Here is a 24,270-nt window from a genome sequence, read left to right as displayed (position 1 = left end):
GTAAAGTCTTAGGTTATTAGTTATGTAATCCCTAGTTCCTCAAACTGCAGTTTTGATTTGAACACGCGGTTTCAATTAGTTGCTTCAGATTTTTGCCCCTAGATAGATCTCATTTTTAGAATCAAGGCAGACTCAGATAATCATAACATTTTAGAATCATTCCTGATTTTGCAGATAACACACCTGACCTCTGAGAGGTAACTTCACCAGAATCACAGCTCCAAGCCCAAGCTCCATTAAACCCTGAGTTGTGTTTTCCAAGAAGATATGCTGAAGTCCTAACCCCTGGTATCTGAAAATGTGACCTTATTTGGAAACAGTTTTTTGCAGACATGATTAAGATGTAAATTAAGGTGAGGTCATCGTGGAGTATGCGGGCGCTTAATCCAATATAACTTGAGTCCTTTTAAGAAGAGAAAGGAGATGAGACAGACACCCAGGAAGAATACCACGTGACCACAAAAGCACTCCAAGAAACCCCATCAGAAGCTAGAAAGAGGTAAGGAAGGATTCCACCCAGAGTTTCAGGGGAAACATGATCCTCTTGATGGCTTGATTTTGGACTTATTCTAGATTCTAGAATGGTGACAGAATATATATGTGCTGTTTTAAACCACCTGGTTTGTGGTACTTTGTTACAAGCAGACTTTGGAAACTCATACACCTCTCTCTCTTTTCGGATGGCTCGTTTTATTTTATATTATGTTCTCTTAGAACTCTCAGAACAAAATGAATTGGGTGGCGTCTGGGTGCCAGACAGTGACTTGAACTTGGTGAAATCACCAAAGCCTTGCCTCACATGCTCGTCCTGACGTTCATCTCTTCTGACCTTTGGGGCCATTATTATCCATGATTCCATGCCCAGAAATGTGCAGACGCTTCCATATCTTGTTTTATTCAATTCTTACAAAACAGATTCTAAAATTGCTACCATTATTTATGCCCGTTTTATAGATAATAGAAGCTGGGGTACAGAAAGGTTAAATAACTTACCCAGAATCACATGGCAAGAAAACGATGGAGTTGAGATTACAAACTACATCCAACAGACTTTAAAACCCCCATATTCCACTTGATACTATATTGTAGAAAATGACTGTAAACTGTTTATCTTAGAAATTCACCTTGGAAACCCCCCAGATTTGTTTGAAGTCCCTTCAGAATTTAGCTCCAATGTTTTTTCTAGCCTCATCTCTTACCATTATGCCCTACTACACACACACACACGCACACACACACACACACACACACCCCATAGGAGGATTTTTACATTCCCTGGAATGCACAGGCTCTTTCTTCCCTCCGTTTCCTGCATTCTCTTTTCTTGACACCAGATGCCTATCCCCAACACCTTATACACATTGTGAACATGACCCAGAGGAAACATCAGCCTCTCTCTGAGTCCCCTAAACTCCATACCTAGTTGTGACCTTCCTGCAACACTATTCAAGCTTATATTCTAACAGTGGGCTGGGACTAGGGTGAGGCTCATGAGTCACCCGGGCGTGGTGCCGGAGAAGACAATTGAGGAGACACTCACTGTTAGGGTCTAAGAGCAGAATAATCAGTGGGATATTCATTTATAGTCATTCCTGCAGTAGGGTATCTCCTGGAGCAAATTCTGCTGTACTGGGGGCAGAGGAAATACACAAGAGGAAGAGAGAGGAGATGATCCTCCCAGACAAGGAAGAGAATGGAGTTGGGTGAGTCCTAAGGGCCACAAGAGTCAGGCAGGCCCTACTCTTAGTTGCTGTTCAGTCGCTCAGTTGTGTCTGACCCTTTGCAACCCCATGGACTGCAGCACCCCAGAATTCCCTGTCATTCTTTATCTCCCTGAGTTTGCTCAAACTCATGTCCATTGAATTGATGATGCCATCCAACCATCTCATCCACTGTCGTCCTTTTCTCCTCCTGCCTTCAGTCTTTCCCAGCATCAGGGTCTTTTCTAATGAGTCTGCTCTTCCCATCAGGTGGCCAAAGTTCTGGAGCTTCAGCTTCAGCATCAGTCCTTCCGAAGAATATTCAGGGTTGATTTCTTTTAGGATTGATTGATTTGATCTCCTTGCTGTCCAAGGGGCTCTCGAGAGTCTTCTCCAGCACCACAGTTTGAAAGCATCAGTTATTCAGTGCATAGCCTTTTTTATGATCCAACTCTCACATGACTACTGGAAAAATCAAAGCTTTGACACTACGGACTTTGGCAACAAAGTGATGTCTCTACTTTTTAATATGCTGTCTAGGTTTGTTATAGCTTTTCTTCCATGGAACAAGCATGTTCCACTCTTTCAAGCATCTACTCTTAGCGGAGCCCTGCAAAATAGTAAGAGCGTGGCAGGCAGGGAGAGCTGTCCATTTATCTAGCAAATTGGTTTTAGGTAACAGGGTCCAGTGTCCTTGAGGATCCAGTGGCCTATGTGTGTCATAGAAATAGTGGGACTTCCAGACCTCAAGGAATAAGCTGGGAGTGAACCATAGGCATCTGGGAATAGTCTGTGTGGACCCAAGATAGTAGAGGGTCTCCTCATATGCTCTGGGCTTTGAAAAACCAAAAGACCTTTGCACAACAGGGGCAAAGCAAGGAGAGATCTTCAGAAATGCCTGAGACTGAACTTTCCAGATGCCCTGCAAGGTTAGAGCTTAGAGTAGTATTTAATCTCCTTTCAAGAAGATAAAGAAAAACAACGTTTATTGCACACATATCTCAGTTTGTGAGGCATGATTCATATCCAAATTATTTGTTTTCCTGACTGTCTCTATTACTGGACCATGAGTCCAGGGCAAAAACTCACACCCTTTTGTCTTTGCATTTTCAGCCTTTGCATGGTGGCTATTGCAAAGCAGGCCCTAAACAAATACTTGCTAAATGGCTGAATGAATAAATGAATCACTCAGTCATGCAGTTAATCAGTCTCTAAGGGCTCTTCATGCCATTTGATCCTATGAAGGAAATGAAAACTTACCAGATCCTCCAATTCAACCTTTTATTTCAGAACGGAGCTGAAGTCCAGTCCTCCCCACCATGGAGAAAAAAAAAAAAAATTGCCCAAGGCAGGGGGAGGGAGAAGGAAAGGTTGGTTACTAACTTGTAAAGGCTTCCTCTTCCTTTAGGTTTTTGATTCGGGAGGATGAATGAGTGAATTTTCCTGCTCTTTTATTTGGTGTAGTGCTAGCTTCCTCCAGGCAATGTGAGAAATCAAAGAGTTAGGCTGGGTACCCACATCAGAGAATTTGATTAAGGACTGTGGGAAGCCATCAGGGAATGCTGTTAGGGAAACGGTGCTACCCCTCTGTTTTTCTTCATGCCTACTGAAAACTCAGAGCTTCACTAACCGGTTTTTCCAGGTGTGCTCATTCTGGAAGGCCATGACCTGGATAATTTGGCTGAGGAAACTTCTGCTCATGATGATGTGGCTACCTGTGGTGTGCTTACCTGGTTTCCAGGAGCCAAGGACAACAGGATTCAAAATAATATTCTATGGTAGTTAACATTCACAAGGTTTTTTTGTGATTTCTTTCATGAGCATTTGTTGTGACTTCTTTCCAGGAAAAAAAATATCTAAGAGCTCCGTATCTGGAAAATAGTCCTAGAGACAGTCAGGAAAAATGAACCAAAAAATAAATATACAAAACCTCTCATGGAGTAAGTAAGCCATCAGGTTACTCCTCTTTCTCTTCCAAACCGCTTGAGGCAATGGTCCACTATTAAATATAATTTAATGGTCCAATATTAATAGTTAAATTGGAAATTTGATAAAAACCAGTCTGTATCACAGGAATCATTGGTTTCCCCAAATCCTTGATAAACAGCGGCATTTCATCCTTCCTATTCCTAGGACTCCTAAGAGATCCCCTTTCCTCTCCTATCCAGCCTGGTTCAGCTCCTGATTAAATTCTTTTCTCTTAGACTAACAGTCTGGCTCTTCGTTCCCCATTCCAAAGGTTCTATACCCTATTAACTATCTGTAAGAACAGAAGGGTGTTAACTCCCCTAAGAGGTGAGACAGAGAGCCTCCGGGAACCTCTATCACCTGAGGGGGCTGTTTGGTTATCTTTCCTCTTCTTTCTTCTGCACCCCTTTTTGAGGTAAGACTCGTCCCATCCTTGCTCCTTTTTGGTTCCACTGGAGTTCAAAGGATTAGGCAATGGGGTTTGATTGCAATACTCTAGCCCCACCCAGGGGTCAGGACTCATGGCCAAGTTCCTCGCAAGAGGTCACTGTGGCTGACTGCTCCTGGGCCGCTGAGGCTGCAGCTGCCTGATCTCAGACACACAAGGGCACTTCTGGCTCTGCTGGCTGTGAGGTTAGGTTGGCCTGGTGACCACGTGGACGTTCCAATGACCAGGCAGCTCTCCTCTTTTCCTCCTGGGTTCAAGTCTGGAGACACAGATTTTGAAACCAAGAGAAACAGACTTGAGAAACCAAAACAGAATTAGAAAGGAAAATGGTATAAAATTTACAGACTAGGAAAAAAAAAAAAACTGCCTCTGTAAGAATATGTTCTTGATTTCTGATAGAAATAGTGTATATCCATTACATCTGTGAGCCAAATATTGACCCGACCATGGCTTTTAATGATAGTGTAAGGACAAGCTTGTAATTCCTACATCAAGGAATAAAGTTAAATGAAATTAGATAAAAATAAAACTAGTATCTCTAACCTTAAAATTTTCCTGGTGCTCAAAGTTCACTTTCAAAGTTCAACAGCAGCTGGTCTACCTTCATGACCTCACTAGAGGATCCTGCTTTCCCTCAAGTGTTAGCATTCTTGTGTTAAATTTGCTTCTCCTACTTTATTTCTAGGCTGTTCAGTTTTGTCAAAGTAATCATGTGTTTTAAAGCTGCACATTGACTATGAATCTATCTTATGTGATTCTTGATACACCTGTGTATTTAAATAGACACTTTGAAAATGTAAGGTTTTATTTACAATATAAGCTTTTATTTACAATGTAAGTTTGGGCAAATTCACCCTTGCACTTCGGTTGAAAGGGGCCTAATCGATTTATAATCTAACTTGCATCACTTCCTCATTGTCTTAAGATTCTCTGATTCAGAACTTGTGGGGAGAGCCTGAAGTTGTTTGGTGCTCAAAGCACCTTTTATTTTTTATGTAAAATATGCTCTGGTGCTCATGCGCTTTTTAAATAGGTCCCAATACCTTGACATAAGCATGCTCCCAGACAACCCAGAACCTGTCATTTTATTCCATTTCATTCTTCAGTTTCTCCCAGGATCCATTTCAAACAAAAGAGTAAAAGTGATTATATAAATACATTAGGTAAGGGGAAAGGAAGACAGAAATACTTATAAGTTGCAAACAGGAAGAAGAAATTAGGACAAACGGGGCTTCGGAAAGGCTGCAAACCTATCTGTAAACAAACAGAGACTGCCCTGGAGAACCTTGATATTTGTCTTTGCTCTGATGGTGCAATGTGGTCTAGGAGTCTGACCAACTGGGAAGCCAAGACTTAGGTTCTCAGTTTTATTTCAGACTTGCTGTTCTGGGCTGAATAGCCTTGGACTGGCTGGCCTTGGTCAGGGCTTCTTGATCTGGCAGATATGTAGATTTCTCAACATTTATAAGTGGAAAGGTTGCTGAGGGGTGAAGAACCTGGTTACAACTAAAGCAAGGCTATCACACGCTATCACACGTGAACGATCAATGCAAGGAGCTTGAGTTTTCACTTGCACATTTGGAGGCAAACTCCAATCTTCTCTGCCCCACACATTGTGTTTGTTTTCATGAGGTCCCTGATCATCTAGGCAGTTTGGAAAGAGGTGGGGAGTGTGTGTGAGGAGCAAAGAGAACCATCTATTGACAGTCTAAGGTGGTTTTCTGTGCTTTGCACATCCTCTTTCCCCAGAACCAACCTCTGTTTAAACTTAGGAATTCACATCGCAGTGTAAGATTTTATAATTAGCATGACTAGTTATTTGTATTTTTTTTCTCCAAATGATTGCATATTTGCATATTATAGAAAAGATATTCAAACATATCTAAAGTTCTCTTTAAAGGTAACCAAGTTTAAAGAAAGCCCCACTTCTATGAAAATTCCACACTCCTTAGGATGGTTTGATTTACCCCAACTTGCTGATCAGTGAAACCCATAAATAGTTAAAAACCTCCAGCCCGTGGTAAAGAGGAAGTAAAATAGACTTATCTCATGACCCCAAAACACATCAAAAAACTGCAAAATAATTAAATTTTTTTTTTACTTGGCATTTTAACAAAATATTTTAGACTGAAAATTTTGTTATTTCTGAATTGGGCTTTCATCTCAATGTTGGAGTCAAATAAATTTGGAAATAATCATGCTTTCTTTGATTTCAAAGTGCAGGCTTTAATAAGAAAATTGCTGCTTTTGTTTTTTAAATCATGCAATCACTCAAGAGGAATGGATTCAAAATTATTGCGATTAAGCCTATGAACAATTTACAAAATATAAAAGCTAATTCTTTAGAATAAATATCCCATTCTTAGTTTGTTTTTTTTTTCCTTTTTCTTTTAATGTTGAGCACTGTTTTCTTTTTAGAGCTCTTTTCTAGCTCTCAGAGCCTAAAAATATGATCTGAACCAACAGCAACTTTTCCCCTCTTCTTTCTTCCTTCTCTTCCCCTTCCTTCCCACCATTCTTTTTTTTTTTTTTTTTTCTCTCCCTTCCCTTGACCTTTTTCTCCCCAACATGCTTCAATAACTCCTGTGTACCTGCCACATTGATGCTGAGTGCCTTGGATTTAAAGGTGAAAAAAATCCAGGTTCTTCAGAGAGCAGGTCATGGGGACAGCAGGCAGCTAACCCCATTTCCCTGTGCCAGAAAGTGTTGAGAACTCAGGCCAGACACCAGGATGCAGGAGAGAGCTTCTCAGAAGAGGTGAGCTTTGCACTAATACTAAAAGACAAATAGTGATTAGCCAGGGCTTCCCAGGTGGCGCAGTGGTAAAGAATCTGCATGCCAATTCAAGAGACACAAGAGACATGGGTTAGATCGCTGGTTGGGAAGATCCCCTGGAAGAGGAAATGGCAACCTGCTCCAGTATTCTTGCATGGAAAATTCCACTGACAGAGGCGCCTAGAGGGCTACAGTCCATGGAGTCACAGAGTCGGACACTACTGAGCAATGGGCAGCAGAACAGTGATTAACCAGGGACTTGAAGAGCATGAATGCTGGGAACAGCATCCACAAAAGTGCAGAAAGAGAATGCTGGTTGACACCTCTAATTTGTTTGGGGTGGAAGGGAAGGGGTTGAAAAATGAGAGGAAGAGATGAAGCTGGAGTCTGAGATAGGATCAGGGGCTTTTTATGTCTGGCTATGGAACCTGGATTTATTCCTGTGGGTACATGGAAGCCACAGAAGGTGATTAGCTAAAAGAATACCAGGACCAGATTTGCATTTTAGAAAGAAGGATGACCTGGTTTCCTTCTAGAGGTCTCAAGAAGTTAGGTGTTGAAATTAAGAAGTTCTGGGAGATACTGTGTCATATGAATGTGAATATTATTTCAGAATCAACCTGGACCCATGCATGCGTTCATGCAGCAAGGCTTTAATTAAACATCTGTTTTCCACAAGGCCCCCAGCTCAGTGCTGTAGCAAAAACAAAACTTTTAAGACATAGTCACTGCAGTGCTCCTAGCATCCCTTTTGAATACCATATTTTGATGAAGGAAGCTTGCTCCTGCCTGAATCTCCCCAGCAAACCCCCATGCACTGTCTCTAACACCCATTTTGTCTAGAGTTTAATTCCACTATTCTAAAAATGCCTTTTTTGGTTGTTGTTTTGAAATGCAACAGCTCCGATAAGTTTAATAGCATCTATTCTTCCTCTTTCTTAGGAAATATTTTCAGTGTCAACGACATCTCCCCTCGTACTCACCATTGACAAAAATGGTAACAAAATGAAGAGCAAAACTTAAGGCTTGTAAATCTGCACAATTTCCCAATCTAGGTGGATGAATTTCCTTCATTTCCAAGAGTGTTCAAAGTGCTACAAGTTAATTTAAAAGAAAAAAAAAAAAGCTGGTTGAACATTCTCACTCTAATTCCACTTGTAGGAAATAAAGAAGGATAGAAATTAACACCTATCTCAGTGGAGTGTTCTGAGAAATCACTGTGTGAAAAGGCAAGAGCGTGATCTCAATCAGAACTCTCTGCAACAAGATTTTGGAACCAAATATAGCTCCTATCACAGTCTTGGCTTGTAAGTGGAAACAATCGATCTTACAATTAAATTTCTGGGGCTTCTAGATGAAAAAAAAAAAAAATCCCAAATAATCTTCATTTATATCTTACACCAATTTCCTGAGGTTTTAGAAATTACAGAACTTGCCTATTATACCATCTTTTCTAAGGACACTTGTACAAAGTAATTTCACTTTCAAAAATTAGAAAAACTTTTTATAATGACATTGTTTAAGGTAAAAGTGAAAAATGACTTGGAAAGACAGTAACACTGGAAACAAGACCACGAGCTGAACAAAATGGGTATCACACAAGGAACATCAACAGAAAGCTAAATGTAGAACTTGTGGCTCATATCTTAATGCAAGATTAATACATATTATTGTAATTAATGCATATATTAATGCAAGAAACATATACATTTATTCGTAATTATTGACTAATGATAATTTGCTGTGGAATGATTGAACCAGAACTAATTTTTGTTCTGTTCATTTTAGCACTATAATCTGATATTATGAAGATTTCTATACTAAAATTTAATATGGTCAGAATTTAGGCAGTATTAATGTCTGAATATATAGCCACACAGTGTACATATTATGGATGCAATGCAATGCATGCATGTGAAGTTGTATCTGACTCTTCTGTTAACCCATGAACTGTAACCCGCCAGGCTCCTCTGTCCATGGAATTTTCCAGGCAAGAATACCAGAAAGTGAAAGTGAAAGTCGTTCAGTCGTGTCTGACTCTTTACAACCCCATGGACTATACAGTCCATGTATAGTCCAGGCCATGTATATACAGGCCAGGGTCCTGGAGTGGCTACTAGAGTAGCCTTTCCCTTCTCCAGGGGATCTTTCCAATGCAGGGATCAAAGCCAGGTCTCCCTCATTGCTGGTGGATTCTTTACCAGCTGAGCCATGAGGGAAGCCCAAGAATACTGGAGTGAGTTGTTATTTCCTTGTCCACACATTATGGATACTATGAACAAATTGAACACAAAAATTTCTGAAATGGATTTTGATAAAAAAGAATTATCCCTAGAGGGGCTTTCCAAGTTGTTCTAGAGGTAAAGAACCCACCTGATAATGCAGGAGACATAAGAAATGTGCGTTTGATCCCTTTGTCGGGAAGATCCCTGGGAGAAGGAAATGGCAACCCACTCCAATATTCTTGATTGGAGAATCCCATGGACAGAGGAGCCTAGTGGGCTATAGTCCATGTGGTCACAAAGAGTTGGACAATACCAATTGGTATGTGTGTGTGTGTATATATATATACACACCAATTTTGCATAATAAGTAGTTCAAATCATTTTGAATCACCAGTTGCTAATAGAAGAAGTTTATTTTATGAGGAAAATAGGATTCTGTCTATATCCTAGAAGAAATTGTCAAAAATGATAATGGATACTGAAGAACCTATAAAAAATATGAAGAGGAGGCTGACAGCTCTCAAGGAATCTTCAAACTGCTTGAGGTTTATTTACTTGGCCCACCCACAAGAACAGGGAATCTTCATTGCTTTCCAGATTCTTCTGCACAGGACGTTTGTTGCTACAGGACAAATGAAACCAAAACAGTGCTAGAAATGGAAAATAAATATCAACGAAATTGTAGAAACATAAAACCACTGGTGCTCTTCTTGGTATCCAGACTCTTGACCTCCCAGTGGGCTTCCCAAGTGGCTAGTGGTAAGAGAATCTGCCTGTCAGTGCAGAAGACATGAGTTCAATTCCTGGGTCTGGAAGGTCCCCTGGAGAAGGGAATGATAACTCACTCCAGTGTTCTTGCCTGGAGAATCCCATGGACAGAGGAGACTTTGGGGTTACACTCCATGGGGTCGCAAAGAAATGGACACAACCCAGCACCACACAGCGGCAGCAGACACTTGACCTCAAATCTTGCCTCCACTAATAACTAGCTTTGAGACCTTGAAGATGGCCGTCATTTTCTCTGGACCTCAGCTTACTTACATGTTAAATGTAGGCAATGATTTTCGTCCTATACGTTTTACCAATTGTGAATAACAAAGAGAAACAGTGAGATAAGAAACATATAAGAATGTATCAAATTATAAAGTGGGTGTGGAAATTTTGCCACGTGATGAGTACTGTTCTCTCTGGACCTTTCTCCTCCAGCGGTTTCTTGCTAGGTACTGAGAAAATACACAGGTTTGTCCAAGAATAACTCAAACAGAACATTGTTGAAACACATATTTCAAAAACAATTCTTTAATCACTAGAGGATACATTTTTCCCTTGATTGTGAAAGATCTATTGTATCTTTGATAGTAGTCTATTCAGATATTAGTCTATATAGATATTCAAGGATAAGTATGGCCCCTTTCCATGTTCCAGAAGGCTCAAAGACTTAGCATTTCAGTAAATCTATAAACTGGTAACTTCTGTCTTATAAAGTTCCAGTTTAGAGTTTATGATCTTTTCACCTGCAACATTGATCTCATATATTACAGGCTCCCTGAGCATACAAACTTTTTGTTAGATCAGGCCTTCCAATGTCTAACCTAGAGTCACCAGAGTTATATCAAAACTGAACACTGATAAAATGGTACTCAACTTAAAAACTTTATTCAGTTCAGGATAGTGCAATTTGGCAAACAATGACTTAGGATTAATGCTGAGCCAGGCACTGTTCTAGCTAGGGGGCTGTTCAACAAGGATTTATTTAGATAATAACCTCAGCCCTCCTGTGAGATACTATCCAAACCCATTCAATGGCATTTGGGCTTTAAAAAGAAAATCTGCTGCCAATCTAATAAACTAACCATGTAAAAAAATAATTTTAAAAAAGTGGGGAAATTCAATATGGCCAGTTATTAGATGGTTCATGGTTGTGGTTTAGTCGCTAAGTCGTATCTGACTCTTGCAACACCATGGACTGTAGCCTGCTAGGATCCTCTGTCCATGGGATTCTCCAGGCAAGCATACTGAAGTGGGTTGCCATTTCCTTCTTCAGATGGTCCTTAATTAACATCAATTTTGTTTGTGATAAGACAATGCCCATTTTTTGAGAGATACATAATAAAGTCAGAGGAGGTGACTGATGTATGCCTGGGATATACTTTTTTAAAAAACTTGGAAAGAAAAGAAAAAATGGGAAAAAAAAAATAAGGTAGATGAAACACATATACTCAAATTCTGAGAACTGTTAAATCTAGATTAATGGCATTTGAGGGGTTATTTATTATTTTTTTTCTCTTTTGTGAATGTTTGGGATTTTTCACATTAGATGTATTTTAAAACTTGGTTGCCCAGACTTCTAGTCTGTTTTGTTTCCCCCCTCTACCTTGCTTTCAGCACCAGGACTATACACTGAAACATGCATCTCAAGTGGTATGTCCTATCTCCAGTCCTGCATCCAATTCAAGGGCATCCCTGAAGGCCTCAGGTCACCTCTGCTGAGAGGCCTTTGTCTAGTGGCTCAGATAAAACCGGTGGTTTCCTCCATCTCTGGACACTCTCAGGACTTGACTCATAGTTCTATTATGGTATTACACAATTTTATTACATGTAACTGTTCCTTGTCTCTTTCTTCAGCTGGAGTGGAAACTCCTTAAGATTAAGCTTGTGTCTTCACTGTCTTTCTTTCCCCTTATTTATCACAGAGTCTGCTCTGCATAAATATCTGCAAAGGGAGAATTATCCATCTTCCTAGGACCTAGTGCATAACACACAGTCATTTCATATCCTCAATAAGGATAACCTCAAAAGACCATTTTGGGGACTAAACTGTGCAAGTCATATTTTGACTGTAGAAATATGGAGCTATGCAAAACGTGTGTATTTGTTTATCTTAGCCTCGTTACTGGAGCAATTTCAGAAGCCTACTTGTTCATTTCAGGTATGAGGCATTTGATTGACCCGAGTTAGCAGGGACACATCTTGGAGAACACTGAATAACTAGGTCTCATTCTGGTGCGATGCACACTATTACTATCCACAAAGTGCTTTTAATTTACCAGGGAGTCTTTTGACAAAGCTTTTCTCCCTTCTGGGGCTTCTCTGGTGGCTCAGAAGGTAAAGAATCTGCCTACAATGCAAGAGACATGGGTTCAATCTCTGGTTTGCAAAGTTCCCCCGCAAAGGAAATGGCAACCCACTCCAGTAATCTTGCCTGGAGAAGTCCATGGACAGAGGAGCCTGGTGGGCTACAGTCCATGGGATTGCAAAGAGTCAGGCACGACTGAGCGACTAACACTTTCTCCCTTGGAGGAAGTGTGGGTGGGGGTGCTGGTGATGCAGGTCAGAGAAGCAAAAAAAAGACACTCCCCGCTAAGCAGTAGAGTTCTTCTGTGCTGTTACAATGCAATACGGTACAATCTCATTAGATTAAGCAGATTTGCTTTTTATATTGACTTTTCATAGAGATTGATTCTACAAATTTTTGTGAAAAGGAGTGTTCCAGGGTCAAAACAAACATGTGACACTTTTCTAGTGGCAAACGCTCTGTATAAATTTAGACTTTGCTGAAATGACTAGCTATCATGCAATCCAATCTTAACGGGCTTTTAAAAATCAACAGGAAAAATATATTTTATGAGTTTGACTTGGTTGTTAGAGCTCCATCTATGTGCATGATTTACTTGGGCACGTGGCATGTGTTTTGAAAAGTCAGCCTCCCTTAGGAATTGCACTCTTAAGATACTTGCTTAGAGATATTTAAGCTGTCAGTTACAAGATGCTTGAGCCAGAAACGGGCAAGTCTGGGTTAAGTGCAGTTGTTATTTAGCCTTTCTGTGTATGTTTGACAGTTGTGGTCAAATATATAGGTGTCATCTCCCTCAAGTAATCTTTACCATCTGTTGCCTCAGCTCATCTTAGGGTTCATAATTGTGTTGCTTCTCTTAGGACCAAGTCGAGAGTATAACGTTAAGCTTAATATAGACTTGTTAGCAGGCTTTTATTTTTTTTTCCCCAGTCTAACCATGTGTGCTTGTCCAAAGAAGGCTACACAGTATTTTATAGTATTTGATCACAGATTGTGAATTCCAACTTTGCCTGTTTCCTTTGCCCACACTGAAGTTGTATCTTCTTTGTTCCTTTGATTTGCAAAATAATGATGGTGGCTGAGCATCCAGTAAAGAACTCATCTTTTCTGGAGCAATTTCTTAAGTAAGGATTTTAAAAATTATTATAAAAACCAAAGGAAATTACACCATATAGTTTTTTTTCAAGGCAAAAGTCACTAGTCATGATCAAGCATTCCTTCATACTAAAGACTGAACACACATAATAAATATAATTGGGGGTAAATTTGCTTTAGGGTAAGAATGAAGACTTGAGCTGCTGTATAGAATAATGTGCCTTTGAGTTGGAGTCTTGAACCACCACCATAGGTTTAAGGCAATTAAATCTTTTTGTTACATTTAAGCCCCATTTTCATGGGAGTATAAACTGTATATTTGTTATGAGACTTATTTATGGATTTGTATAGCAGGGTAATCTTTATTAAAACACATATATATGGAATCTAGAAAGATGGTAACTCTTCCTTACTTTTGTGGGAACACGTGTCTTTGTAATAGTGATTCTGAGGTCCATTACAAAGACACATGGTTAAATTATTTCCTCTGTGGGACAAGAGTGCATGGTACCTTGTGTTTGGACTTTTGTGGTTCTTGGGGATGGATTGTAGTTCTGTTATAATGTTGACCCATAAATAATAAAATATAGCAATAAATTTAAAAATATAATAAGTCATGGACTTCTCAGCTGGTGCTAGTGGTAAACAACAAGCCCATTGATGAAGGAGATGGAAGAGGTGCAGGTTCAATTCCTGGGTCAGGAAAATCCCCTGGAGGAGGGCATGGCAGCCCACTCTGATATTCTTGCCTGGAGAATCCCATGGACAGAGGAGCCTGGTGGGCTACAGTCCATGGGGTCATGAAGAGTCAGACAGGACTCAGGTGACTTAGCATGCACACGCTGTTGGCTGCGCTCTGCTTGGCTATGTAAGCTGTGAAATTAAACAGCAGAATTAGCATTCACACTCTCTGTTCATGAATAAGATTCTTTTAATGACAGTGTATTTAGACACAGATAGAGGGGAGTTTAATTATTGATTGAGTTTCTTTTCCTGAACGGAATACATAGAATGTTCTTTCAAAATTCAACAAAAATCATAGGAAATACACTCTTAATATATGATGTAAATTGGGTGTGTGGCATCCTTGGGATGCAATGAAAATAGTGACAAGTAAACAATAAAACAATAGCAAATCAGTTTAGCAAAACCAGAAAGTGGAAAGCATTTGATGAGACACAACTTCCACAAAGAAACCGTGAGGTGCTGACAGAACTCTTATATAACCTTCAATGCTGGAAGGGCCGTTGTCATAGCTGTTCCTGGAAATCTTGAGGTTTTATTTCTCCTAATCACCTACAATATTGTGCAAACAGCATTGACTAATTTATATTGTGTTTCTTCTTAAGGCTGACTCAGGTTCAGTTCTCAAAGGGGTGCAACAGAGCAGCATGTAGGAGGCATATGCAAAGAAGCTTCCAGATGCAGGACAGAACATGGCCTCAGGAAGGTCACCCGGGTCAAGCTGATTACCTCCTCCAGCGCTGGCAAGCAGAGGGCTCAGCTGGGTTACCCAGGTTCACATGAGCTATTGACATTCAGCTGCAGCTCCCTCTCAGTTACTGATCAGCAGGAGACAGTCTGGGCCTCAGGTTAACTCTTCCGTGCCCTGTTTCAAGATTGTGCTGAGGTCAAAAAAGAACCTGTGACTTCACCTCAGCTTATTCCTGGTTGTATTGAAGAAATAAACCTATTAAACCAATATCTAATATACCTCTTACAAGGGATGGTAACAGTCCACTTAATCGTTTTAAAGATTCTAGATAAGACATGAGTAAATATGTTTGTCACGTATTTCTCCATCATGCAGTGCATGTTTATTTCTGGGGAGGGTGGGAGTGGGGTAAGGTTTACCATTTTAATTTTTATTTTTCAATCAGAAATTCCCACTTTATCTTTAATAAAGAAGATATGATTTTTAAAAAGATAATAACAAAAGGTGCGTGTTTCCTCTGAGTTGTTCATGTAAAATGAACCTCAGGGAAAACCTTCATACCTCAGGGAAAAACTTTATCTGAGACTCGGAATTTCGAGGAAACTCTCAGTTAGGTTACAGACTCTGAGCTCTATGCTAAGCCAGTTCCTTCAAGTTCTGATCTCCTGATCTCTGACCATAAAGTTGACACATTATGGTCTTCTAGAAGTGACTTAACCATCTGCTTCTATAAACTCATTTGTAAATTGGGAATAACAATTAATCCATGAAGCCTATCTCTCTGATAGCAGTGGGAAGACTGACCTACTGTCTAATCCTAGGGCCTCTAAATTATCTTTGTCATCAGTAGCTCTCTGTTCACCAGCATTCTACTGGTCCTGAAACTGAATCAGTGGTTCTCCTTTATTCCTAATTAAAATGGTTTAGGATCTATATACAATGGAGGCCCATTTTTATTCAACTACTTTTTTTTTCAAACAAAAATGTCTTAAGCTTCATTAAGGGTAAAGCATTTGTGAGGCCAAAGCCCTACCCTTAAGAAGCATGTTGTTTAGCCAGAAGACAGAGAGTTACAACACGATGTGGTCAATTCTGGAAAATCCAAACGAATGATTCAGACTCCAGGTGGATTGGGGGAGGTAGGAATTATCCTGTTTGGTTTCTGACTCTGTCAGATGGCCTAGCTAACTGCCAAATCTCCATTTGACCTGAGGAAATAAACAAGACTACTTATATAGTTTCTCTCAGTCATGATTTTAATCCCCAAGGCAGAGATCCCTAGATTTACCTCTTTCTGTAACTTTTGACCTAGCTGACAATTTTCTCTATTATAGAGGTTCTGGGAGCTATGTCAATTTTAGTGTTTGAATTTAGTGTGAATAAAGTAAATTGAATGATGCTGGTCCTGAATAAGTATTAGCTTTCTACCTTTCTGTCTCCAAACTCTTCCGTTTGATTTCAGTCACCCCCCTATATCTTCAGGCATTTTCCAAATCTTTCACACTAATGCCCAGCCCTCTTTTGAGCTCCAGCTCCATTTCTACACTTACTGGCTCTGCCTTTCCCCTCCTGTATCCCAATATCATTTTTAACTTACAAGTCTGTAGTAACATGTTTCCTCAAACAAGCTTCTTTCCTGACTTCTTTTTTTGTAGCATATAAAGTCATCATTCACCCTGTTAACCAGCCTTTCAACTTCAGAGTTCTCTTTGATTTCTCCTTTGGCTTTCCCACACAATTTCTCTCCCATCACCTAAATCTGATCTTCAGGCTTTCCTTAATTTATTTGTACATACCTGTCATCAGAAAATCTTTTTGAAACAAAACTGTCATTCTCTCACTCATCTGTCACACCCTTGAGGACCACAGGGCAAACTCCATACTCCTGTATGTTACATTTAAACTTTTTAATGCCTTCTATCAGCCTTATTACTAATGATACTCGCCACTGTCTTTATAAGCACCCTCCAGAGTTATTCCAGCCCCGAAATGCTGTGTATAGTACCTCCTTCTCTTCCCATCTACACTTGCCTTCTCTGCAATCAATATCCTACACTTGTTCAAGATCTCATTCAGTTGGCTACAAAACCGGCACCGATTCCTCTTGCAAACAATCTACCTTCTGATATATAGTGCTTAAGTTCTGCTTTTCTGAAGGAATTTCATATTTACTATGTTACAAAACAAAAATTCAACTGGGTAAATTTTAAAGATTTTTTTTTTTACTTTATTCGATGATTCACAGTTGGGCAACATTCCAGCTAGCAAATAGAAAGGAGCTCTGAGTAGATGTATGAAATGGAAGACTCTGGGAGGCAGAAGGGGTGAAAGTTACTAGCAAAGAGTAGATTGTTGTGGCAAGGTCACCTTCCTTTAGGGGACAGCAGGATCTATCAGAAAGGTTACCTCACTTGTACTGACCAGGTCATTTCAGACTGACTGATTTAAGATTCCACTCCTGGAGAGGCTGAAACTGTCATCAAGTTAGGTATTAAGTCCTGGCTTGGTGATATGGACTTAGCAGAAACGACTCCATTAAATGAGACATGTTGTCTCATTTAAATAACTATCAGGACCACATTGGTGGTGGCTTAATTGCTCAACCGTGTCTGACTGTTTGCGACCCCATGGACTGTAGCCCACCAGGCTCCTCTGTCCATGGGATTTCTCAGGCGAGGATACTGGAGTGGGTACCCATTTCCTTCTCCAGGGGATCTTCTTGACTCAGGGACTGAACCTGGGTCTCTTGTATTGCAGGCACATTCTTTACTGACTAAATCACCAGGAAAGGCCATAAGTACTTATTAAATTCACCCTACATCTATGCTCTAAGAAGATAGAGGATATTGTGTCTTCTTGATGTTTGAATCTTCATCAGCTTCTAGCACAATGCTTTTTAAATAATCGATAGTTAATAATTCTATTGTAAAAACAACATGAATAAAATAGAACTAAAAACTATCTTTTCCTGAGTAGTTTGAAATTTTAAAAGTTTTTGAACATGAAAACTGTAATAAAATCCATTCTAGTTCATCATTATCTGTATTCAAATTTCAAGAGGATGACGAAAAACTAAATCTATCTTTTGACCTATAGAGTTAAGGACAACAGATGGCTTATAAACTAAGATTAAAATTAAAATGTGAAGAATTAATATCATCAAGAGTGAACATCCCATTGGATTGCAAGTAGAATGGGAAAAGTCAAATAATGTAATCAGACCATTCTCATTTGGCTCTCAATTAATAACTAGAAGTTACAAAGTTCTGCTCAGGAATATTAATAGCAATGTCCAAGCAGGAATTTCTATGATTTCATCTATGCAAAAAATCTAAGGGAAATATGAAATAGAAAGAGTAATTTCTGGGAAAATATGGATAATTTATTATCATATTATGGTGAAGCAATTAACAAATTAAATATTAGTATGTTAAATACTAAAATAACAATATTTTATATCATTATATATAAAAAGAAAGACTTGTTTGTGTGGCTTGTGGCAGAGTGTACAAGAAGGGTAAGAAGCTATTGAAGAGGATGTAAAACTACCTTTTTGAAAAGGAAGAGTGACAAATTTGGTAATATGGTAAAATCACTGTTGTGAAAAATACTTCTGAAAGACCTACTACACAGATGCACATTCTTCCTATCTGAAAAGAGAAGAAGAAAATTGAATTTTGTCTAATCACTGCTTTTAACCTCTAGGGTTGAGTCTGTCACTCCTTGGTCATTAGAAATGCATTCTTTTTCTGCCAATGTTCTTGACTTAAAATTGTGGTATTCCTATTGGGTATTTTCCTTCCTCTGACAGGTAACTTTTTATTACTGCTTTTATTCAGAAATGAAGAGCTCCTCTTTAAAACTGTTATAGATAAACATATAGGTATGAGATGGTGGCACTTCTCTTGACCCCATGATGTGACTTTCTCATGATAGCATTGAAGCATTGTTGGTATGTCAGGTTGTTTTCTGTCCTATACTTTCACCTGCAGTTTGATCCATGATTTTTCTCAACAGGGGTGACCTCTCAACAGTGGAGGCTGATCTGTCTGCCCTCTGGTTTCCCAGAAGATCATAATCATGCTGCAATTGAAATTGTGCGTCAAGGTAACTTGAAGTCATCACTTTCTGGACTGCTTATAGTCATCTCAGGTATGACAAATGCACCCTTTATGTTACATCTTGAAAATCTGGCATCATCCATTCTTCCTACATCTTCCTTTCAATGCAGACAAGTTACAATAAGTATGCCTTCAATGCCAGTATGTAGGAGACAGTATTAAATCGCCTGTGAGCAGTTTGTGTTTCAACAAGCCCTCCTGGTGATTTTGAAACATGCTAAGTTTGAGAGGCACTAGTTTAGGTAATAAACAGTAACTGCTGGAACAGAAATCCCCCAGAGCTCACAACAAAGTCTCCTTTCTTGCTCACATTACAGTCCAGTATGGGTGAGACAGGTGCCCTCTGTCTTATAGCTAAGATATCTTGAACACTTGGCTTTCAAGTTGCTGAGGGAGGAAAAGAGATCTGAAAGGTTGCTTGGGAAGGGTTTATGGGTCAGGCTTTGGATTAGCATATATTACATCTGCCCACATCTTGTCTGCAAGAGTCTAGTCAACTAATTGCAACATCCAGCCAAGAAGGCTAGGGAATGTAGAGGAGCAATGGTTGTTTGTGAGAGTTAACAGTTGGCCACAAGCAGGAGCAGAGAAACAGTATATTACATCCATCAGCAGATAAGTCGTTCTAATTTTTTCTTTTATTTATAGGTGACACTAACGGTAAAGAACCCCCCTGGCATCCAGGTTCGATGCATGAGACAGGGCGCTCAGGGCCAGTGCACTGGGATGACCCTGAGGGATGGGATGGGGAGGGAGGTGGGAGGGGCTACACATGTACACCCATGGCTGATTCATGTCAATGTATGGCAAAAGCCACTACAATATTGTAAAGTAATTAGCCTCCAATTAAACTAAATTAATTAATTAAAAAACAAACAAAAAAGAACTCCCCTAGCAATGCAGGTAGACATAAGAGACAAGGGTACGATCCCAGGGTTGGAAAGATTCCCTGGAGGAGGCCACGGCAACCCACTCCACTATTCTTGCCTGGAGAATTCAAGGGACAGAGAAGACTAGCAGGCTACAGTCCATGGGGTCTCAAAAAGTCAGACATGACTGAGCATGCACATAACATCTATGGGCTCCTGGCACCGAACTAATACCTTGAAAGTCATCTTCCAACTTGTGCTTGACCCTTCTTCTAGACTAGGGTCTGTTTATTCCTCCCAGAGCTTTGTCTCTGAACCAGTTTGTGGCCGGGCACAGATACGATGTAGATATAGACATACGCAGACAAAAAAACACACATAGAAAAATAAACACAAATAGACAATTAGACATAAAAATGAAAAGGCTGGTTCAAACTGTACTGAAGTGTAGAAATGAAAGATTATTATCTTCCAAACTGTACTCTTCCCACTTCCGCAGAAGAACCAAACTTGAACCACGTGTGGTTCGTCTGGTGTTTAACTTCTTAACTCTCAACGAGGATCATGAACTTCAGTCTCACAGACCAGGCAGCAAAGTAAACACATTAAGCAGGGCATAAGGAACACAGGTGCAGGGCTGGGGAATGTGCTCAGTGGCATAGCACAGGCTCCATCCAAGGGAGGCCCGTTTGTCGGCTCCGGTTAGTTGCTCCCAAGCAGGAATGCAACTTCAACGCTGCTAGATCTTTCTTCCACTTTTTTTTTCTCAAGAAAAATGGGAAGCATGAATGTTTTGGATATGTTTCTTAATTTTTACAAACATTTTATGGGAAATAAAAAACAAAAAAGGCCTCTTTTGCAGAATTTGCTTGTGGGCTACCAATTTGCAATTCCTGCATTAAATTGTACATTTATACCTCCATTTTACATTAACACCCTCAATTGTTTAACAAATGTAAAGCCCAAAATTTACAACTTAAAATATCTCTTTACTTTTTCACATGAAGGGTGATGAATTTGCAAACTTATACTCTCTATTTCCAGTTGATTTCCACTCCCTTAATATTGTACTAGTCATGTTATTACCAAACTGTGTATTTATTTATCAAAGCTGACGTGCATTAACTCCTTAAGTTCCAATAGTAAGATAAAAAATTTAGTGCTTCTCCACATCTTTCTTCGTCCTTTCCTCCATATTTTCTTAGCTCTGTTAGCTGTGCCATTATTTTTTACATTGACCAAATTCGTGTTATTTATTATAACATGTTATATAAGTTATGTATTATGTAAGTTATGTATTACCATTATAATTAATTAACTATATAACCTTTTGTCTATTTTATATTTTAAAATTCAGAACCAATAAATGTTTTCAGTATTATAATTACAGTAATTATTAATCACCACAGAACTAGGTAGAATGATATAATCCTGTTTCCCTAAACCTTATCCATGCGACAAACACTCCAAGAGTGAAAGTCAAGGGGTTCTCTTTCCTTCCACACCATGAGGAGTTCAAAATCATCCCATATTGCACTTTTCTTTGTATTTTTTGAGGCTTCCTCACATAAATCTTTTCTTTTCCTTGAGTTTTCAATCTTCTTTTCATTGTCCTTATTGAAAGAAGAAACTTGAGCTTTTATTTCAGCCTCAGGATAATCCTGCCTTTCAAGTTTACAACATGTTGAGGTTAATCCTTTTGTTCTTAAAAACACTGTGGCTAGAACCCTTGATATTCATGTTCCAATTTTGACCATTTTTCTTCTCACGTGCCACAGAGCCCACTCTGAAGGGATTTCTTTTCATGGTTCTTTTGTGTTGGGGCCACTATTTCTTAGATCCTATGACTTCTATTTCTTCAATTCCTTTTTTGTTGGTTTGAAGAGAAACCACAATTACTTTTTTTAAAAAGACCCAGAGGAATCGGGTGGAGAGGGAGGTGGGAGGGTGGATCGGGATTGGGAATACATGTAAATCCATGGCTGATTCATATCAATGTATGACAAAACCCACTGGAAAAAAATAATAATAATAATAATAAAAAAAATTAAAAAAAAAAAGAAGTGCTAAGTAAAACAACTCATTTTGTTTTGGAAAATACATTGATTTTATACCCTCACACTTTTGCTGCCCTCAGATTGAGAACTCTAAAGGAGAATGTCTAGTTCTTTTGGTGCCTAGATATAAATCTTTCATCTTGTACCCAGTTGGCACTTGGTCTTTTCTTTATCTTTCATGACTTTGCTCCTCCTTATACTCCTCGGCCCTCTCCATTTTCTCCTGCTTAATTTATTTCTATTTATTTTTCTTTTTTGGGACTTTGTCTTAGATATTTTGTAACTCCTGATCAATTCTCCATGTCTCTTTATTTTTCTTTAACATATGTGTTAATGATGTGTTAAATATATATAATATAAATATCCTACATTAAAATTATGTATGATATTTATACATATTAAATTTTTTATTTTATATTTACGTAAATATATTTTCAGTTCAGTCCAGTTCAGTCACTTAGTCATGTCTGGCTCTTTCCGACTCCATGGACTGCAGTACGCCAGGCTTCCTTTCCATCACCAACTCCCAGAGCTTACTCAAACTAATGTCCACTGAGTCAGTGATGCCATCCAACCATCTCATCCTCTGTCATCCCCATCTCCTCCTGCCTTTAATCTTTCCCAGCATCAGGATCTTTTCAAATGAGTCAGTTCTTCTCATCAGGTGGCCAAAGTATTGGAGTTTCAGCTGCAGCATCAGTCCCTTCAATGAACACCCAGGACTGATCTCCTTTAGAATGGACTGGTTAGATCTCCTTGCAGTCCAAGGGACTCTCAAGAGTCTTCACCAACACCACAGTTCAAGAGCATCAAATTTTTGGTATTCAGCCTTCTTTATAGTCCAACTCTCACATCCATACATGACTTCTGGAAAAACCAAAGCTTTGACTAGACGGACATTTGTTGGCAAAATATATTTTATACATATATAAATGTATATACATAGATAAATGTATATATATATAAAGTTTTATATATTGAATCTATATGCATTTAATTAAACAAGGCCATTAGACTGGGGTGGTTCCAACCCTTGGTGGCCTGTGTAAGCAAAGCAAAACCTAAGCCAAGATCAGTGTGCTAGAATCTGCGAAAAAGAAACGTAAGGACAACTAATGACAGACATCCAATGAGGCTTTTCCAAATAAGGCAATTCCATAAGTGATAGCCAGTCAAATAATGTCTTTGCTCTGTTTTCCTATCTTCTCTATAAAAGCTTTACCCCAGTCAATGGAGCATTCTTCACTCCTTTCAGTTTGGTGCTGTCTAATTTGAACTGATATTTGTTCAAATAAAGTCTCAGGGGCTCCCCAGGTGGCTCAAAGGTTAAGAATGAGCCTGCAGTGTGGGAGACCTGGGTTTGATCCCTGGGTTGGGAAGATCCCCTGGAGAAGGGAAAGGCTACCCACTCCAGTATTCTGGCCTGGAGAATTCCATGGACAGAGAAGCCTGGCAGGCTTACAGTCCATGGGGATGCAAAGAGTTGAACACTACTGAGTGACTGACACACACAGAATATGTGTTGGAAAAGAGTGGCTGGAAAAACAGGTTGCTGCTTAGTTTGAAAGAGTCATCTATGGAAACGGTATTTTATTCCGTAGGTATGCCAACCCTGAATATTGATTAGAAGGAAGGACTGTTGCTGCAGCTGAAGCTACAATACTTTGGTGACCTGATTTGAAGAGCTGGCTCATTGGAAAAGACTTTGATGCTGAGAAAGATTGAAGGCAAAAGGAGAAGAGGGCGACAGAGGATGAGATGGTTAGAGAGCATCCATGGACATGACTCGATGGACCCGAATCTCAGGAAACTCTGGGAGACGGTGAAGGGCAGGGGAGCCTGGCGTGCTGCAGTCCACAGGGTCACAAAGAGTTGGAAACAACTTAGCAACTGAGCAACATCAACAGCAGCAGTAATTAAAAAGCGAACAGAGGTTTTAAAGCATGAGCATGGTGATTTGGGGCAGGGAACAGGGACTGTTTTCCTCCTACTTATCTTAGGTTCATTGGCTGATGCCTTGTAAATCAGACAAACAAGAGATTATTCGTAAGAGAATAAAAACAGAAGTTTTTAACACATGCACAGTTCATACGCATAAAAGTACTCAGTGATGACTAACTCAAAAAGAGTGGTTAGAACTTGGGTTGGTATGACACCTTAACAAAAGAACAATAAATTTTTTAGGAAAATGGTAAGACAGAGGAAGAGGACATTGAGTATCTAGAGGAACAAATTATGAGGATAAATATGAAGATAAATGTAAATATATGGGGAAGCTAATGGAAGATAAGGGCTATTCAGTAAAATTTTTCACTTAGGATTCTCAGGTTTTGTCTATGGACTGATAAGGATCTCGAGTTTCCTCTGGTGATTAACTTCTATCCTTCCAGGAGGGGGAGAAACAGTTTTATAAATTTATGTCCTGCTTAGAAAAATAGGGGGAAGGTAGAGAGCTTTTCTTTTTTTCTGATTTTTCTTAATTGTCTTGAGTGCAAAATAAT

The 24,270-nt window shown here is 39.4% G+C and overlaps 1 long non-coding RNA gene across 1 annotated transcript; it reads left to right on the top strand.

The window, feature by feature from the left end:
* The first annotated feature begins 429 nt into the window (after positions 1-429).
* LOC122687369 lies at positions 430-23,432 on the top strand. The gene is made up of 3 exons (XR_006339130.1): positions 430-499; positions 18,740-18,874; positions 23,371-23,432. It is a non-coding gene; the product is annotated as an uncharacterized LOC122687369 (long non-coding RNA).
* The last annotated feature ends 838 nt before the right edge of the window (positions 23,433-24,270 follow it).

The sequence above is a fragment of the Cervus elaphus genome, chromosome 31, assembly GCF_910594005.1.
Source record: "Cervus elaphus chromosome 31, mCerEla1.1, whole genome shotgun sequence".
Taxonomy (NCBI): Eukaryota; Metazoa; Chordata; class Mammalia; order Artiodactyla; family Cervidae; genus Cervus; species Cervus elaphus.
This window is presented reverse-complemented; position numbering and strand designations above follow the sequence as displayed.